At 54.9% G+C, this 12,486-nt stretch overlaps 4 pseudogenes; all 4 read left to right on the forward strand.

Moving 5' to 3' along the window:
• The first annotated feature begins 530 nt into the window (after positions 1–530).
• On the forward strand, positions 531–604 carry LOC123645449 (annotated as a pseudogene).
• Positions 605–3,720: 3,116 nt separating this feature from the next.
• On the forward strand, positions 3,721–3,794 carry LOC123645450 (annotated as a pseudogene).
• Positions 3,795–6,910: 3,116 nt separating this feature from the next.
• LOC123645451 lies at positions 6,911–6,984 on the forward strand (annotated as a pseudogene).
• A 3,142-nt stretch (positions 6,985–10,126) lies between these two features.
• Positions 10,127–10,200, forward strand: LOC123645452 (annotated as a pseudogene).
• The last annotated feature ends 2,286 nt before the right edge of the window (positions 10,201–12,486 follow it).

The raw sequence follows: 12,486 nt of genomic DNA on the forward strand, positions 1-12,486 counted from the left end.
ACAGAGTCATAGTGGTGGGAACACAGGCAGCCTTGTCTTGGGGTCATCATGCCCCAGCCACACATGGTAAGCACCGGGGCCTGGGCCCCTCACCTTTACTCATGCCAGTTTGGAAAAGGAACACGCATGGTCCCCGTATGCCCACAGATGTAATCTCTCCCCGCAGGACGCAGTGAAGTGAGATGTGGGCTTCGAAGGGATGACTTTCTCTCCTGCCCGGTGTGGCGACCTGATGGAAGAGACTAGGGAGCAGTTGTGCCCGCCATCATCCCCAAGGTGCAGTGGGAATTCTCTCCTACGGTAAGGATCTTGTGCCGGGATCAGCGCCACACCTCGTGGGGAGGGGATCGTGACTCTGCCTGGAGGCGGGGCCCTCACCATGCTAGCCAGCCGTGGGGCCGGTCATTGCTTGTGATGCCGGTCTCCCTGGTGGAAGAGTGTGGGTTGGCCAGCCCCGGGGTGACAGGAGGGCCCGGTGCTCAGTGTCCGCCCTGGATCTGGGGCTGAAGGTCCCTTTCGCACGTGTGCCTGGATCGATGATGTCTAAAAAAAATGGAAACTTTTGAAATCTGAACAAAATGAGTGAGGACTCGAGCTGAGGTCCAGCACGGGGATCGCCATGCCAGTGGGCTGAAGGGGGCTGAGTTAGTAGTGCTTGGGGTGAGTTAAGGCCTGTGATGTCTAGAAATCTGAAAGGCTCACGTATGTTGCAAGGAGTTGGGTTGGGCGGCGGTGTGAGCACACCCTGTTGGTGGCTTGCGGGGCTACCGTGGAAACCCTCTGAGGGCGTGGCCGGTGGCTTCCTTACCCCACCCTCACCAGACCCTGGGGAACTGAACGGGCATTGGCGATACCCCTGGGAAGTCCGTAGGCCTACCCGTGAGCCCCTCTCCCATTTGGCTGAGCCGGCCAGAGGTTGTGATGGGAGATCTCGGTTATGTCAGGAGGGCAGAGGTAGGAGCGGCTTCCAGGGCCGGGACGCCATTTTATATTTCTGCTCGCTTTTGTGTACGTGAAAGCACTGCCTGGGAGTTGAAAGAGAGACACCCACTATGGAATCCTAGCGGTCTGTTGTATTAACCACCGGACTGGCCGCCCATTCACGCGGTATGGCAGCCTTGGCCCTTGTGGGTTTTCCCGTCAAGCGAGCAAGGCCTTTTGAGTCCATGGCGGTCCTGCCTGCAAGTCCGTGCGGTGTCCGTCATTTGTGAAAGCGACGGGACTCTATCTTCCAAATGCTGGACTTTGAAGCTGGATGGAATTGGCCACCCTCCTGGGTCCTCAGTGGGTTTCCACAGTCTGTGAAGTGGTGACGAATGATGTTGCAGTGGAGGGGCTAGGGCGACTTTGAGTCAGGGCTTTGAGGACAGCGTAAATCTATGCCATGCCCGGCAGCAAAGTGAGCATGAGGGTTCTGGTCTTGCACGTGGCCAGACACACGTGGAACGTGAGATCCTATAGGTGCTTGCAAGGAGATGTTCCATTTGGGGAATTTTGTTTCCCCTGTACTCTGCAGATGGGGTGAGATATCGTTCCGGGGTCGTTCACCGGCGGACTGAGGAAACGCTGGTCTGGACAGCTGCACCGGCTCCCTTCTGTGGGCGGGACCAACGGAAAACACCCCGGAGGTAACATCCAGTTTTGAGTGGATTGAGTTTCGGGGGCTATGCTAATTCTGTTTCAGGGGCTGTGGCCAAGCCTGTGCTGGGTCCGTTGACATGTTTGTCGGGGCCGGCAGAATCTCCCAGTGGGGATGGCTTTTTTGAGGACCCTGACGTGCTCACAAACCCAAGATGTTGTGAGTTTGCGCCTGTCATTTTCTTTCCTTTTCCTTTTTCTCTCTTTCTTTCTTTCTTTCTTTTTTTTTTTTTTTTTTTTTGACACGGAACAGTTCCCTGTAGATTCTTCCCAGGCGCTGTCAACCGAGTGTGTCAGGTGGCACCCATTGTTTCTTTATTAGTTTGTTTTCCCGATGAACAGAGCGAAGGAATTCACTTCCACTGAGCTATCCTTCTCCATGGAGGTAGCCCTGGGGTGTTCAGCCAACCATGCATCAGAAAACATTTGCAAACACGTGAAAGTCAGTCGGTCCATCCGTCGGTAGACTCACTCAATGGATGGATGATGCGGTGGATCCATGGAACCTCCGTGGATGCACTGATGCTTTCACCCGTACCGATCACGTTGACCCTGTGCACTCTGGTCCCTTACGCCTAAATGACAGGCTGCACCACACAGGCACACAGGATATCCATCTTCTGGGGCATTCTCCGTGATCAGAGGATGACCAGCACACACGCGGGTGGTGCTTCTGTGCCGAGGTGTGACGGGCAGCCAGGCCATTTTCCTTTAGGGGCTCGGGATGCTGTAGGCGTCCGTGCCCTCAGGGGATCCTGCAACGCCTGCGGCACACCTTTCAAGTGCGATTGTACCTTGGAATGCCGGCTTCGAGTGCATTCTGCATCCAACCTGTTCACATGGCAGATGATCGCATTTCAAATTCTTGGATGGTAACGTAGATGTTATGTCCACGGTCCCATACCCTCAGTGAGTTCCCACGGTGTATCAAGGGACAGGCGAGCGATATGCTGAGCCATGTCGAGGGCAGTGTGCTGAGAGTACGTGGAGAGGGGAGATTTCGGAGAAGATCTGTCCGGGGCTCCCTGAGCAAAGAAGGGAGCCCTATTCTTCTTAGCGGAGACGTTGTGTCCGGAGTTTCTCATGTGGTTAGGTACACCTAATCGGTACAGCTACGTCTCCCAGGAAGCCTCTTTTCTTTTTCTTTTCATTTTTTTCCCGGGGTGCCTGAGTTTCCCGGTTCTTTGCAGTCTGGTTGTCACCGAATGCCCTGGCGGGAGCTCAGTGGAAAAGCCGGTCATTAGGGCTTTGTCGTGCGTGCGGGGTGGCTGACCTGGAAGTAGGAACACAGTAGCCTCCCGAGGCAATGACCCCATTCTGGTCAGTTCGTCTTGGGAGGGTTTGGAGCGATTTCCGTGACTTCTTTAAGGAATGAGGAAATTCCTAGCAAGTGCCAAGAATCACTTCGCACAAAGAGTGTGAGGCATTGACGACGTGAGGAGCCATGGTGGGCTTCTGTCTCCTTGCCGTCAGGGCGGCACATTTACCTCAGCATTGAGCAAGGTCAGACACATCCGAGACGGATGATGAAATTAGTAGGCTCGCTGCACGCACAGAGTCATAGTGGTGGGAACACAGGCAGCCTTGTCTTGGGGTCATCATGCCCCAGCCACACATGGTAAGCACCGGGGCCTGGGCCCCTCACCTTTACTCATGCCAGTTTGGAAAAGGAACACGCATGGTCCCCGTATGCCCACAGATGTAATCTCTCCCCGCAGGACGCAGTGAAGTGAGATGTGGGCTTCGAAGGGATGACTTTCTCTCCTGCCCGGTGTGGCGACCTGATGGAAGAGACTAGGGAGCAGTTGTGCCCGCCATCATCCCCAAGGTGCAGTGGGAATTCTCTCCTACGGTAAGGATCTTGTGCCGGGATCAGCGCCACACCTCGTGGGGAGGGGATCGTGACTCTGCCTGGAGGCGGGGCCCTCACCATGCTAGCCAGCCGTGGGGCCGGTCATTGCTTGTGATGCCGGTCTCCCTGGTGGAAGAGTGTGGGTTGGCCAGCCCCGGGGTGACAGGAGGGCCCGGTGCTCAGTGTCCGCCCTGGATCTGGGGCTGAAGGTCCCTTTCGCACGTGTGCCTGGATCGATGATGTCTAAAAAAAATGGAAACTTTTGAAATCTGAACAAAATGAGTGAGGACTCGAGCTGAGGTCCAGCACGGGGATCGCCATGCCAGTGGGCTGAAGGGGGCTGAGTTAGTAGTGCTTGGGGTGAGTTAAGGCCTGTGATGTCTAGAAATCTGAAAGGCTCACGTATGTTGCAAGGAGTTGGGTTGGGCGGCGGTGTGAGCACACCCTGTTGGTGGCTTGCGGGGCTACCGTGGAAACCCTCTGAGGGCGTGGCCGGTGGCTTCCTTACCCCACCCTCACCAGACCCTGGGGAACTGAACGGGCATTGGCGATACCCCTGGGAAGTCCGTAGGCCTACCCGTGAGCCCCTCTCCCATTTGGCTGAGCCGGCCAGAGGTTGTGATGGGAGATCTCGGTTATGTCAGGAGGGCAGAGGTAGGAGCGGCTTCCAGGGCCGGGACGCCATTTTATATTTCTGCTCGCTTTTGTGTACGTGAAAGCACTGCCTGGGAGTTGAAAGAGAGACACCCACTATGGAATCCTAGCGGTCTGTTGTATTAACCACCGGACTGGCCGCCCATTCACGCGGTATGGCAGCCTTGGCCCTTGTGGGTTTTCCCGTCAAGCGAGCAAGGCCTTTTGAGTCCATGGCGGTCCTGCCTGCAAGTCCGTGCGGTGTCCGTCATTTGTGAAAGCGACGGGACTCTATCTTCCAAATGCTGGACTTTGAAGCTGGATGGAATTGGCCACCCTCCTGGGTCCTCAGTGGGTTTCCACAGTCTGTGAAGTGGTGACGAATGATGTTGCAGTGGAGGGGCTAGGGCGACTTTGAGTCAGGGCTTTGAGGACAGCGTAAATCTATGCCATGCCCGGCAGCAAAGTGAGCATGAGGGTTCTGGTCTTGCACGTGGCCAGACACACGTGGAACGTGAGATCCTATAGGTGCTTGCAAGGAGATGTTCCATTTGGGGAATTTTGTTTCCCCTGTACTCTGCAGATGGGGTGAGATATCGTTCCGGGGTCGTTCACCGGCGGACTGAGGAAACGCTGGTCTGGACAGCTGCACCGGCTCCCTTCTGTGGGCGGGACCAACGGAAAACACCCCGGAGGTAACATCCAGTTTTGAGTGGATTGAGTTTCGGGGGCTATGCTAATTCTGTTTCAGGGGCTGTGGCCAAGCCTGTGCTGGGTCCGTTGACATGTTTGTCGGGGCCGGCAGAATCTCCCAGTGGGGATGGCTTTTTTGAGGACCCTGACGTGCTCACAAACCCAAGATGTTGTGAGTTTGCGCCTGTCATTTTCTTTCCTTTTCCTTTTTCTCTCTTTCTTTCTTTCTTTCTTTTTTTTTTTTTTTTTTTTTGACACGGAACAGTTCCCTGTAGATTCTTCCCAGGCGCTGTCAACCGAGTGTGTCAGGTGGCACCCATTGTTTCTTTATTAGTTTGTTTTCCCGATGAACAGAGCGAAGGAATTCACTTCCACTGAGCTATCCTTCTCCATGGAGGTAGCCCTGGGGTGTTCAGCCAACCATGCATCAGAAAACATTTGCAAACACGTGAAAGTCAGTCGGTCCATCCGTCGGTAGACTCACTCAATGGATGGATGATGCGGTGGATCCATGGAACCTCCGTGGATGCACTGATGCTTTCACCCGTACCGATCACGTTGACCCTGTGCACTCTGGTCCCTTACGCCTAAATGACAGGCTGCACCACACAGGCACACAGGATATCCATCTTCTGGGGCATTCTCCGTGATCAGAGGATGACCAGCACACACGCGGGTGGTGCTTCTGTGCCGAGGTGTGACGGGCAGCCAGGCCATTTTCCTTTAGGGGCTCGGGATGCTGTAGGCGTCCGTGCCCTCAGGGGATCCTGCAACGCCTGCGGCACACCTTTCAAGTGCGATTGTACCTTGGAATGCCGGCTTCGAGTGCATTCTGCATCCAACCTGTTCACATGGCAGATGATCGCATTTCAAATTCTTGGATGGTAACGTAGATGTTATGTCCACGGTCCCATACCCTCAGTGAGTTCCCACGGTGTATCAAGGGACAGGCGAGCGATATGCTGAGCCATGTCGAGGGCAGTGTGCTGAGAGTACGTGGAGAGGGGAGATTTCGGAGAAGATCTGTCCGGGGCTCCCTGAGCAAAGAAGGGAGCCCTATTCTTCTTAGCGGAGACGTTGTGTCCGGAGTTTCTCATGTGGTTAGGTACACCTAATCGGTACAGCTACGTCTCCCAGGAAGCCTCTTTTCTTTTTCTTTTCATTTTTTTCCCGGGGTGCCTGAGTTTCCCGGTTCTTTGCAGTCTGGTTGTCACCGAATGCCCTGGCGGGAGCTCAGTGGAAAAGCCGGTCATTAGGGCTTTGTCGTGCGTGCGGGGTGGCTGACCTGGAAGTAGGAACACAGTAGCCTCCCGAGGCAATGACCCCATTCTGGTCAGTTCGTCTTGGGAGGGTTTGGAGCGATTTCCGTGACTTCTTTAAGGAATGAGGAAATTCCTAGCAAGTGCCAAGAATCACTTCGCACAAAGAGTGTGAGGCATTGACGACGTGAGGAGCCATGGTGGGCTTCTGTCTCCTTGCCGTCAGGGCGGCACATTTACCTCAGCATTGAGCAAGGTCAGACACATCCGAGACGGATGATGAAATTAGTAGGCTCGCTGCACGCACAGAGTCATAGTGGTGGGAACACAGGCAGCCTTGTCTTGGGGTCATCATGCCCCAGCCACACATGGTAAGCACCGGGGCCTGGGCCCCTCACCTTTACTCATGCCAGTTTGGAAAAGGAACACGCATGGTCCCCGTATGCCCACAGATGTAATCTCTCCCCGCAGGACGCAGTGAAGTGAGATGTGGGCTTCGAAGGGATGACTTTCTCTCCTGCCCGGTGTGGCGACCTGATGGAAGAGACTAGGGAGCAGTTGTGCCCGCCATCATCCCCAAGGTGCAGTGGGAATTCTCTCCTACGGTAAGGATCTTGTGCCGGGATCAGCGCCACACCTCGTGGGGAGGGGATCGTGACTCTGCCTGGAGGCGGGGCCCTCACCATGCTAGCCAGCCGTGGGGCCGGTCATTGCTTGTGATGCCGGTCTCCCTGGTGGAAGAGTGTGGGTTGGCCAGCCCCGGGGTGACAGGAGGGCCCGGTGCTCAGTGTCCGCCCTGGATCTGGGGCTGAAGGTCCCTTTCGTACGTGTGCCTGGATCGATGATGTCTAAAAAAAATGGAAACTTTTGAAATCTGAACAAAATGAGTGAGGACTCGAGCTGAGGTCCAGCACGGGGATCGCCATGCCAGTGGGCTGAAGGGGGCTGAGTTAGTAGTGCTTGGGGTGAGTTAAGGCCTGTGATGTCTAGAAATCTGAAAGGCTCACGTATGTTGCAAGGAGTTGGGTTGGGCGGCGGTGTGAGCACACCCTGTTGGTGGCTTGCGGGGCTACCGTGGAAACCCTCTGAGGGCGTGGCCGGTGGCTTCCTTACCCCACCCTCACCAGACCCTGGGGAACTGAACGGGCATTGGCGATACCCCTGGGAAGTCCGTAGGCCTACCCGTGAGCCCCTCTCCCATTTGGCTGAGCCGGCCAGAGGTTGTGATGGGAGATCTCGGTTATGTCAGGAGGGCAGAGGTAGGAGCGGCTTCCAGGGCCGGGACGCCATTTTATATTTCTGCTCGCTTTTGTGTACGTGAAAGCACTGCCTGGGAGTTGAAAGAGAGACACCCACTATGGAATCCTAGCGGTCTGTTGTATTAACCACCGGACTGGCCGCCCATTCACGCGGTATGGCAGCCTTGGCCCTTGTGGGTTTTCCCGTCAAGCGAGCAAGGCCTTTTGAGTCCATGGCGGTCCTGCCTGCAAGTCCGTGCGGTGTCCGTCATTTGTGAAAGCGACGGGACTCTATCTTCCAAATGCTGGACTTTGAAGCTGGATGGAATTGGCCACCCTCCTGGGTCCTCAGTGGGTTTCCACAGTCTGTGAAGTGGTGACGAATGATGTTGCAGTGGAGGGGCTAGGGCGACTTTGAGTCAGGGCTTTGAGGACAGCGTAAATCTATGCCATGCCCGGCAGCAAAGTGAGCATGAGGGTTCTGGTCTTGCACGTGGCCAGACACACGTGGAACGTGAGATCCTATAGGTGCTTGCAAGGAGATGTTCCATTTGGGGAATTTTGTTTCCCCTGTACTCTGCAGATGGGGTGAGATATCGTTCCGGGGTCGTTCACCGGCGGACTGAGGAAACGCTGGTCTGGACAGCTGCACCGGCTCCCTTCTGTGGGCGGGACCAACGGAAAACACCCCGGAGGTAACATCCAGTTTTGAGTGGATTCAGTTTCGGGGGCTATGCTAATTCTGTTTCAGGGGCTGTGGCCAAGCCTGTGCTGGGTCCGTGGACATGTTTGTCGGGGCCGGCAGAATCTCCCAGTGGGGATGGCTTTTTTGAGGACCCTGACGTGCTCACAAACCCAAGATGTTGTGAGTTTGCGCCTGTCATTTTCTTTCCTTTTCCTTTTTCTCTCTTTCTTTCTTTCTTTCTTTCTTTCTTTCTTTCTTTCTTTCTTTCTTTTTTTTTTTTTTTTTTTGACACGGAACAGTTCCCTGTAGATTCTTCCCAGGCGCTGTCAACCGAGTGTGTCAGGTGGCACCCATTGTTTCTTTATTAGTTTGTTTTCCCGATGAACAGAGCGAAGGAATTCACTTCCACTGAGCTATCCTTCTCCATGGAGGTAGCCCTGGGGTGTTCAGCCAACCATGCATCAGAAAACATTTGCAAACACGTGAAAGTCAGTCGGTCCATCCGTCGGTAGACTCACTCAATGGATGGATGATGCGGTGGATCCATGGAACCTCCGTGGATGCACTGATGCTTTCACCCGTACCGATCACGTTGACCCTGTGCACTCTGGTCCCTTACGCCTAAATGACAGGCTGCACCACACAGGCACACAGGATATCCATCTTCTGGGGCATTCTCCGTGATCAGAGGATGACCAGCACACACGCGGGTGGTGCTTCTGTGCCGAGGTGTGACGGGCAGCCAGGCCATTTTCCTTTAGGGGCTCGGGATGCTGTAGGCGTCCGTGCCCTCAGGGGATCCTGCAACGCCTGCGGCACACCTTTCAAGTGCGATTGTACCTTGGAATGCCGGCTTCCAGTGCATTCTGCATCCAACCTGTTCACATGGCAGATGATCGCATTTCAAATTCTTGGATGGTAACGTAGATGTTATGTCCACGGTCCCATACCCTCAGTGAGTTCCCACGGTGTATCAAGGGACAGGCGAGCGATATGCTGAGCCATGTCGAGGGCAGTGTGCTGAGAGTACGTGGAGAGGGGAGATTTCGGAGAAGATCTGTCCGGGGCTCCCTGAGCAAAGAAGGGAGCCCTATTCTTCTTAGCGGAGACGTTGTGTCCGGAGTTTCTCATGTGGTTAGGTACACCTAATCGGTACAGCTACGTCTCCCAGGAAGCCTCTTTTCTTTTTCTTTTCATTTTTTTCCCGGGGTGCCTGAGTTTCCCGGTTCTTTGCAGTCTGGTTGTCACCGAATGCCCTGGCGGGAGCTCAGTGGAAAAGCCGGTCATTAGGGCTTTGTCGTGCGTGCGGGGTGGCTGACCTGGAAGTAGGAACACAGTAGCCTCCCGAGGCAATGACCCCATTCTGGTCAGTTCGTCTTGGGAGGGTTTGGAGCGATTTCCGTGACTTCTTTAAGGAATGAGGAAATTCCTAGCAAGTGCCAAGAATCACTTCGCACAAAGAGTGTGAGGCATTGACGACGTGAGGAGCCATGGTGGGCTTCTGTCTCCTTGCCGTCAGGGCGGCACATTTACCTCAGCATTGAGCAAGGTCAGACACATCCGAGACGGATGATGAAATTAGTAGGCTCGCTGCACGCACAGAGTCATAGTGGTGGGAACACAGGCAGCCTTGTCTTGGGGTCATCATGCCCCAGCCACACATGGTAAGCACCGGGGCCTGGGCCCCTCACCTTTACTCATGCCAGTTTGGAAAAGGAACACGCATGGTCCCCGTATGCCCACAGATGTAATCTCTCCCCGCAGGACGCAGTGAAGTGAGATGTGGGCTTCGAAGGGATGACTTTCTCTCCTGCCCGGTGTGGCGACCTGATGGAAGAGACTAGGGAGCAGTTGTGCCCGCCATCATCCCCAAGGTGCAGTGGGAATTCTCTCCTACGGTAAGGATCTTGTGCCGGGATCAGCGCCACACCTCGTGGGGAGGGGATCGTGACTCTGCCTGGAGGCGGGGCCCTCACCATGCTAGCCAGCCGTGGGGCCGGTCATTGCTTGTGATGCCGGTCTCCCTGGTGGAAGAGTGTGGGTTGGCCAGCCCCGGGGTGACAGGAGGGCCCGGTGCTCAGTGTCCGCCCTGGATCTGGGGCTGAAGGTCCCTTTCGTACGTGTGCCTGGATCGATGATGTCTAAAAAAAATGGAAACTTTTGAAATCTGAACAAAATGAGTGAGGACTCGAGCTGAGGTCCAGCACGGGGATCGCCATGCCAGTGGGCTGAAGGGGGCTGAGTTAGTAGTGCTTGGGGTGAGTTAAGGCCTGTGATGTCTAGAAATCTGAAAGGCTCACGTATGTTGCAAGGAGTTGGGTTGGGCGGCGGTGTGAGCACACCCTGTTGGTGGCTTGCGGGGCTACCGTGGAAACCCTCTGAGGGCGTGGCCGGTGGCTTCCTTACCCCACCCTCACCAGACCCTGGGGAACTGAACGGGCATTGGCGATACCCCTGGGAAGTCCGTAGGCCTACCCGTGAGCCCCTCTCCCATTTGGCTGAGCCGGCCAGAGGTTGTGATGGGAGATCTCGGTTATGTCAGGAGGGCAGAGGTAGGAGCGGCTTCCAGGGCCGGGACGCCATTTTATATTTCTGCTCGCTTTTGTGTACGTGAAAGCACTGCCTGGGAGTTGAAAGAGAGACACCCACTATGGAATCCTAGCGGTCTGTTGTATTAACCACCGGACTGGCCGCCCATTCACGCGGTATGGCAGCCTTGGCCCTTGTGGGTTTTCCCGTCAAGCGAGCAAGGCCTTTTGAGTCCATGGCGGTCCTGCCTGCAAGTCCGTGCGGTGTCCGTCATTTGTGAAAGCGACGGGACTCTATCTTCCAAATGCTGGACTTTGAAGCTGGATGGAATTGGCCACCCTCCTGGGTCCTCAGTGGGTTTCCACAGTCTGTGAAGTGGTGACGAATGATGTTGCAGTGGAGGGGCTAGGGCGACTTTGAGTCAGGGCTTTGAGGACAGCGTAAATCTATGCCATGCCCGGCAGCAAAGTGAGCATGAGGGTTCTGGTCTTGCACGTGGCCAGACACACGTGGAACGTGAGATCCTATAGGTGCTTGCAAGGAGATGTTCCATTTGGGGAATTTTGTTTCCCCTGTACTCTGCAGATGGGGTGAGATATCGTTCCGGGGTCGTTCACCGGCGGACTGAGGAAACGCTGGTCTGGACAGCTGCACCGGCTCCCTTCTGTGGGCGGGACCAACGGAAAACACCCCGGAGGTAACATCCAGTTTTGAGTGGATTCAGTTTCGGGGGCTATGCTAATTCTGTTTCAGGGGCTGTGGCCAAGCCTGTGCTGGGTCCGTGGACATGTTTGTCGGGGCCGGCAGAATCTCCCAGTGGGGATGGCTTTTTTGAGGACCCTGACGTGCTCACAAACCCAAGATGTTGTGAGTTTGCGCCTGTCATTTTCTTTCCTTTTCCTTTTTCTCTCTTTCTTTCTTTCTTTCTTTCTTTCTTTCTTTCTTTCTTTCTTTTTTTTTTTTTTTTTTTGACACGGAACAGTTCCCTGTAGATTCTTCCCAGGCGCTGTCAACCGAGTGTGTCAGGTGGCACCCATTGTTTCTTTATTAGTTTGTTTTCCCGATGAACAGAGCGAAGGAATTCACTTCCACTGAGCTATCCTTCTCCATGGAGGTAGCCCTGGGGTGTTCAGCCAACCATGCATCAGAAAACATTTGCAAACACGTGAAAGTCAGTCGGTCCATCCGTCGGTAGACTCACTCAATGGATGGATGATGCGGTGGATCCATGGAACCTCCGTGGATGCACTGATGCTTTCACCCGTACCGATCACGTTGACCCTGTGCACTCTGGTCCCTTACGCCTAAATGACAGGCTGCACCACACAGGCACACAGGATATCCATCTTCTGGGGCATTCTCCGTGATCAGAGGATGACCAGCACACACGCGGGTGGTGCTTCTGTGCCGAGGTGTGACGGGCAGCCAGGCCATTTTCCTTTAGGGGCTCGGGATGCTGTAGGCGTCCGTGCCCTCAGGGGATCCTGCAACGCCTGCGGCACACCTTTCAAGTGCGATTGTACCTTGGAATGCCGGCTTCGAGTGCATTCTGCATCCAACCTGTTCACATGGCAGATGATCGCATTTCAAATTCTTGGATGGTAACGTAGATGTTATGTCCACGGTCCCATACCCTCAGTGAGTTCCCACGGTGTATCAAGGGACAGGCGAGCGATATGCTGAGCCATGTCGAGGGCAGTGTGCTGAGAGTACGTGGAGAGGGGAGATTTCGGAGAAGATCTGTCCGGGGCTCCCTGAGCAAAGAAGGGAGCCCTATTCTTCTTAGCGGAGACGTTGTGTCCGGAGTTTCTCATGTGGTTAGGTACACCTAATCGGTACAGCTACGTCTCCCAGGAAGCCTCTTTTCTTTTTCTTTTCATTTTTTTCCCGGGGTGCCTGAGTTTCCCGGTTCTTTGCAGTCTGGTTGTCACCGAATGCCCTGGCGGGAGCTCAGTGGAA

The sequence above is a fragment of the Lemur catta genome, chromosome 9, assembly GCF_020740605.2.
Source record: "Lemur catta isolate mLemCat1 chromosome 9, mLemCat1.pri, whole genome shotgun sequence".
NCBI classification, from domain to species: Eukaryota; Metazoa; Chordata; class Mammalia; order Primates; family Lemuridae; genus Lemur; species Lemur catta.